Raw genomic sequence first — 6,983 nt, forward strand, 5'->3', positions numbered from 1 at the left:
ACATTGAGACGATCTAGTAGAGTACGGAAATCAGCAATTCCGGATGACTATATGGTGTATCTACAAGAGTGTGAGTATAATGTTGGAGCCAAAAATGATCCTGAAACGTTTTCACAAGCCATGAATTGTAACGAATCTGACTTATGGTATAGTGCCATGAAAGATGAGATGAATTCAATGGCATCGAATGAAGTCTGGGATCTTGTCGAGTTGCCTAATGGTGCAAAAGCCATTGGTTGTAAATGGGTCTTCAAAACCAAGAAAGACTCATTGGGCAACATCGAAAGATATAAAGCAAGACTCGTAGCCAAAGGATTTACTCAGAAAGAAGGAATCGATTACAAGGAGACTTTTTCTCCTGTATCAAAGAAAGATTCTTTTCGTGTGATCATGGCATTAGTTGCCCATTTTGATATGGATTTACATCAAATGGATGTGAAAACGGTGTTCCTCAATGGTGAACTGGAGGAAGAGGTTTACATGAAACAACCTGAAGGATTCTCCTCTAGTAGTGGTGAGCATTTGGTTTGCAAACTTAAGAGATCCATATATGGATTGAAACAAGCTTCCCGTCAGTGGTATTTGAAGTTTCATGGTGTCATTTCTTCATTTGGTTTCGAAGAAAATACCATGGATAACTGCATATACCAGAAGATCAGTGGGAGTAAGATTTGTTTCCTTATTCTATATGTGGATGACATTTTACTTGCAACCAATGACAAAGGGTTGTTGTATGAGGTGAAACAATTTCTCTCCAAGAATTTTGACATGAAGGATTTGGGTGAGACATCTTATGTCATCGACATTAAGATCCATAGAGATAGATCTAGATGTATTCTAGGTTTGTCTCAGGAGACCTATATCAATAAAGTCTTGGAGAGGTTTCGGATGAAAGATTGTTCACCGAGTCCAGCACCTATTGTGAAGGGTGATAGGTTCAATTTGAATCAATGCCCGAAAAATGAGCTCGAACGGGAACAAATGAAGAACATTCCATATGCTTCTGCAGTTGGAAGCCTTATGTATGCTCAGGTTTGCACAAGACCTGACATTGCATTTGTCGTGGGAATGTTAGGCAGATATCAGAGTAATCCAGGTTTGGACCACTGGAAAGCTGCAAAGAAGGTGATGAGGTACCTACAAGGTACGAAGGATCACATGCTTATGTATAGACGAACGAACGATTTAGAGGTCACTGATTACTCAGATTCAAACTTTGCTGGCTGTGTTGACTTACGTAAGTCGACTTCTGGATATGTATTTATGCTTGCCGGTGGAGCTGTATCATGGAGGAGTGGCAAGCAGACATTGACCGCTACTTCCACTATGGAAGCTGAGTTCGTTTCATGTTTCGAGGCAACGTCGCATGGTGTATGGTTGAAGAGTTTCATATCCGGGCTTAGAATTGTGGATTCTATTGCTAGGCCATTGAGATTATATTGTGATAATTCAGCTGCTGTCTTCATGGCTAAGAACAATAAGAGTGGAAGTCGGAGTAAACACATCGACATCAAGTACTTAGCCATAAGAGAACGTGTTGCGGAAAAGAAAGTGGTCATTGAACACATTAGCACTGAATTGATGATTGCCGATCCTCTGACTAAGGGCATGCCAATTAAGAACTTCAGGGATCATGTTGTGAGTATGGGACTTGGTTCCATGATGTGATTATGTCACTTGTACATATGTTTATGTATGAACGAAACTCTTATTCAGTTGTGAGTATCTTTTATATGATGAAGTGTACACTATATTTGATATTTAAGAGACTCACTCATTTGGACCTAGAATAAGCATAAGGCTTATTCATTAAGCGTGTGTTATCATATAAAGTTTGAAGAGACATTATATATTGTAATACATGGAAGATAATACTCGTATTAAGAGGACTTGTCGCCATGATTCATATATTATGTTTCTTAGTAAGAGTAATATATGGACCAAGTGGGAGAATGTTGGAAATTATTTTATTTATTAATTTCTATAATGTAGGAAGTTTATTAACTTCCGTAAATAACTTACCCATTATGGTGATGGTCCAATATTTACTCCATGTTCTGCTAACTGTCTTTGATAACCACTTGATAACTGAAATCTTTTTTGATGGGAAAAAGACTATAAAGATCACGTATGGTATTGAGGTCCCTAAGCCAAGCAAACTTTCAGAATATACACCATCGTTATTGTGTTGCTCATGGTTTAGAAGCACCAAAATATTCAGATTTCAACTCAATTTCAATGGCTGGAGGTATGTTTTTCCGATCCAGAATTTTATTTCCGCATTCATGATCTTGTATGTTAAAGTGTTGCATATTGAAGATCGTGATTTAGATGAGTTTAAAGAATTTTAAACTTACATATATTTGTTTTGTAAATCGGAAAAAACTGCTTCATTAAATTTCAAAATTTTTCGATATTCTTAGACATTATTAAACTTTATCAAAACAGAAAAAATAGCTACTCCACCTTGTGTAATACCCCGATTCTCGAATGAATTATTTAATTTATTTTCAGAGATAAAGGAGAGGAGATCAAGCTTAAAAAGTAGGATCTTTGGCGTAAATAGGGAATCAAGGGATAAGCGGCGTTAAAACACGTCGAAAACGTCGAAAAATGAAGAAAAGATGGAGAAACCGGTCAGACCGGCCGGTCTGGAATGCAGATCGGTTGGTCTAGCCAGACCGAACGGACCGACACCAGACCGAACGGTCTGAAGATGGATAAAAATGCCGAAGACGCTGACTTTGTTCCACTTTTGACCGTGATTATTTCGCGACCAAAGTGACCCACGCGCCGCCTGCTTCCACTCATCACGTAGTGCACGACATGGACTAGGCCCCTGCCCCATTTTTGGGTCCGAACTGTCGCCAAAACCGAATCAGCTCCAACAGGTGAAGGTCACCATTCTGCGACCCAGAGACTGTTCTTCGAAACCAGAAGGAAAAGAGGAAGTTTCAGGGGGAATCGAGGTGCAACCAGCTCGGAAACTCGAAAAGGGCCAGTCACACAAGGTTTGTGGGGAATTTCGCAGGGTGAAACCACCTGTGGAACTCGCACAGACTCGGACAAGAACACATATTGCAGAAATCCGAGGTGAGTGGTTTCGAGTTGAGTTTGTGAGATTCAATTCTCATGTTTAATGGTGTAGATTAGTGTTTCTGCAAGGATTTGGGATCTAGAGATGGCTAATAATAAGTGGGTAGCAATTAGGATCGAAATCGGATTAAAATTTGGTAAAAAATGGCGGAAACAGGGGAAGAACTCGCGGAGAAGACGAACCCAGGACCCAGACCGTCCGGTCCAGTAGTGGACCGAACAGACTGACGACGATTTGTAATATAGAACCGAATTAAATCAAGGAAATAAGTTAAAACTGAATGTAAAAACGATAAAATAAGCGGGTTAAACGAATTTGAAGAATACAAAAATTACATATATGGAGAAAATGAATCGGAAGCCGAGGTGAGTGAGAGGGATAAAATCAGGAGAGAATTCGGAATGGTAATATGAAAATAAAAGATAAATGACGGTATAATCGCATGTGATGGATGCGTGATGGACTCCGTACTTAGTACCGGTTGACGATGTGGAGTCAGTACTAGTACGGAAAAGAGTGGAAAGCGTATCTAGTACCGGTTGACGAATTGAGTCAGTACTAGAGCGTTATGGAATTGTAAGAATTTCTCTAATAGTACCGGTTGACGAACTTGGAGTCAGTACTATTATAGAAATATGTGTTGAGACTAGTACTGGTTGACGACGTGGAGTCAGTACTAGTGTTTTTGTGTGGACACTCCTATACCAGTTGATACACGCCTTGGCTCGGAGAGGATGGAATCTGATCCAAAACGCAATCACCCACACTTCACGGAGAAGGCTCTCGAATTCGCGTTCGGATTGTGGTTAAAACGAAGGGGAATTGGATGGATCTTAGTTTCAATCACCGGCTCTAAAAGGCTCTCGAATTCAAAACTAAGATAGAAAAATGGATGGAACGAAGGGAAAGAATAGATAGTGGACCTCGGACACACCAAGGCTTGAGTTCGGACACACCAAACTCGTGATCTCGGACACACCGAAGATCGGGATAAATTTCGGACAAACCGAAGAAGAGTTTATAAAACTCGAAATATTTGAGACATTCTACAAGTCTGATTACAAATGATGCATTACAAGACCTTTATATAAGTTATAATTCTCAACTACAACATTAAATGACAAGAACATACAAGAGGGGTAGGAGGCTTATCCTTCATAAGGATAGATCGCATGGTGAGATAAAACAGATTCCTGCAACAGATATGTTCTACAGAAAAAAACAGACAAACAGACAGAAAATATGCAAGCCACTTAGTACACATAATAACACAGACAATAGATGCAATATGACAGGCTCCCACTAAGAAAAACACCCTCAATGAGTTTCTAAGTGAGCTAGGATCCATATTTCACATGCTTTTGAGTCAGCTAGGGCATGACGCTCAAAAACATGCTATTTAGGTAGACAACACCTTCTCAATCACATCCTATGTGATTCCTAGATGAGTATGGGATAGTGATATGCTATCACTGCATGTTCCTCAGCTCTGATACCAAAATGATGTACGCACGGAGGAGGTGTAGATAATCCGTGAACGATCACCGGCACTCTCGTGGAGGCACTCGAATTCGAACGACGGTTGGAGAAGGACCGAAAAGGATAGGGCTGCGGGACTTTGATCCAATCACCGGCACTCGTAGAGGCTCTCGAATTCGAATCGTAGTCAAGAGATGGATGGAGAACGAAGGATAGGGTCTCGGACAAACCAAGACAAGTCTTGGACAAACCAAGACGGGATTTCTCGGACAAACCGAGACAATGTCGGACACACCAACAAGAGGAGTAAAACTCAACTCGAAAATACTTCTTTCCAATATTCAAATCTGATCAAAATGATGTCTTACAACTCATATTTAAAGAGAAAACAAAGGCTCCAACAGCTAGTGCATTAAATGTACAAAACACATGCAAGACTACTCATAAATGTGCCTAGAGTTTGAAAAATATAGTTGTTGGAACTTCTTAGACTTTATTGGGCTGGGCTTTTACTTTGATTTGGGCTTGAATTGGGCAGCTTATGTGTCTGCTTCGAAGTCACTTGGGCCTAAGTGCTTTCGGCCTTGATATGGAGCACATTCCGGGTCATCTTGGCCGAAAAACTGAAACGTTATTGTCATGATCCCGGACTTCATGAAGAACTTGAGTGATAGCCTTGGATATCATGACACGAAGCACTCGAGCTCTAGCATGAGTAAGAGGGGGCTCGTGTCTATGGCTTGCTCGGGGAGCCTTCGCGTTGTGCACGTCAAATCCCGTTCCCGCGCCTTCGAATGATCTTGTGACGTTATGATCATCCGGCAAGAGTCTTGACGCCTGATGGGTCAAGTCTTGAACATCCTCTAGAGCTCCTTCCGTTAAGCTCCCGTCCTCGTCCAAGTTGCTAGCTCCGATGTCCTCATCACCAGTACTGGTTGATGACGTGGAGTCAGTACTGTTATAGGAAGGTGTAGCGAAGCCACTGCCGGTTGACGACATGGAGTCAGTACTGGTGGATCTGTGTGGTCGCTTCTGTAATAGTACCGGTTGACGACGTGGAGTCAGTACTATTACAGAGGAGTAGGGTGGAATCCAATACCGGTAGACGACGTGGAGTCAATATTGGATGATACCAACGGGAATGATGCACGATAGTACCGGTTGACGAATTGAGTCAGTACTACCCTGTATCAATGATGCATGGAATAATATTAGAAATAAATGAATTGTAATGAAATGTTGCATGAAATAAAAAAGGAACAATTGAAAATTATGGTAATTCTTGTGTTGAAATACTAGTTTGCACCATTCTCCATGAGAATGGGCTCTCCAGGCTCAACCCGAGCCACTCACTAAGTATTATGCTTAGCCCTTCGTTGTTGAATTTTTCAAATCCCGAAGAGCACGAGTAGCGCACTTTGGACAGCGACGACTTTGTGAAGGCAGCAGTATGTACGGATAAATAATTCTCTTTTTGTACGTTTTGGATCATGGAACAAGGTTCCGCGTGGAAACGGCTGTGCTTAATTATGTTTTTGGACATGTGTTGTTTTTAAAAGACGTGTGATGTTTTTATTCCGCTGCGTGTTTGTATGGAAGAACGATTTTTTTTTAAATTTCAGTACTTTTGATTTTATTATATTTTATTGGTTTCGTCCATATGGCATGTCCCGTTCACGGGATACGGGATTCGGGTGTCACAGCTTGGCTCCCCATGACTCCAAAAAGAGAAATAATCGCATATGAATATTATGTTATAGTATTAAAGAAATGAGGAGGAGATCATACAATACAGATAGCCGAAAACGAAAGGTTGTTTTCATTGGGTTGGCCTGAGTACTAGTACCTAGGGGTGGCCATTTCGGTTATTAACCGAATAACCGAGCCGAACCGAATCGAATAAGACATAACCGTACACTACAAAAAAATCTTCGAATTCCAATGGATTTTCCAACGGATTTTCAACGGTTTTCAACGGCGTTTCAACGACGATTTCCGTTACAATTCCGTTGAAAATTTCCAACGGGTATCCGTTGGAAACACCCGTTGGAAATTTTTAACGGAATTTTCAACGTATTCAATTGAAAAATTGGGTTGGAAATTTCCAACGGTATTTCCAACGGATATCCGTTGGAAATTTTCAACGGATTAACGTTGGAAAAATCGGTTGCAAATTTTTAACGGAGTTCCAACGGATGTTTGTTAGAAAACAATTCCAACGGATGCCGGTTGGAAATTTTTTTGGAAATTTTTAAAAAACATTCCAACGGATGTCGGTTGGAATTTTTTAAAAAAAAATTCCAACCGAATTCCAACGGATGCCGGTTGGAAATTTTTTTGAAAATTTTAAAAAAAATTCCAACGGATATCGGTTGGAAATTTGGATTTTAATTGAAAAATCAATTGA

The sequence above is a fragment of the Tarenaya hassleriana genome, unplaced genomic scaffold (assembly GCF_000463585.1).
Source record: "Tarenaya hassleriana unplaced genomic scaffold, ASM46358v1 Cleome25, whole genome shotgun sequence".
NCBI classification, from domain to species: Eukaryota; Viridiplantae; Streptophyta; class Magnoliopsida; order Brassicales; family Cleomaceae; genus Tarenaya; species Tarenaya hassleriana.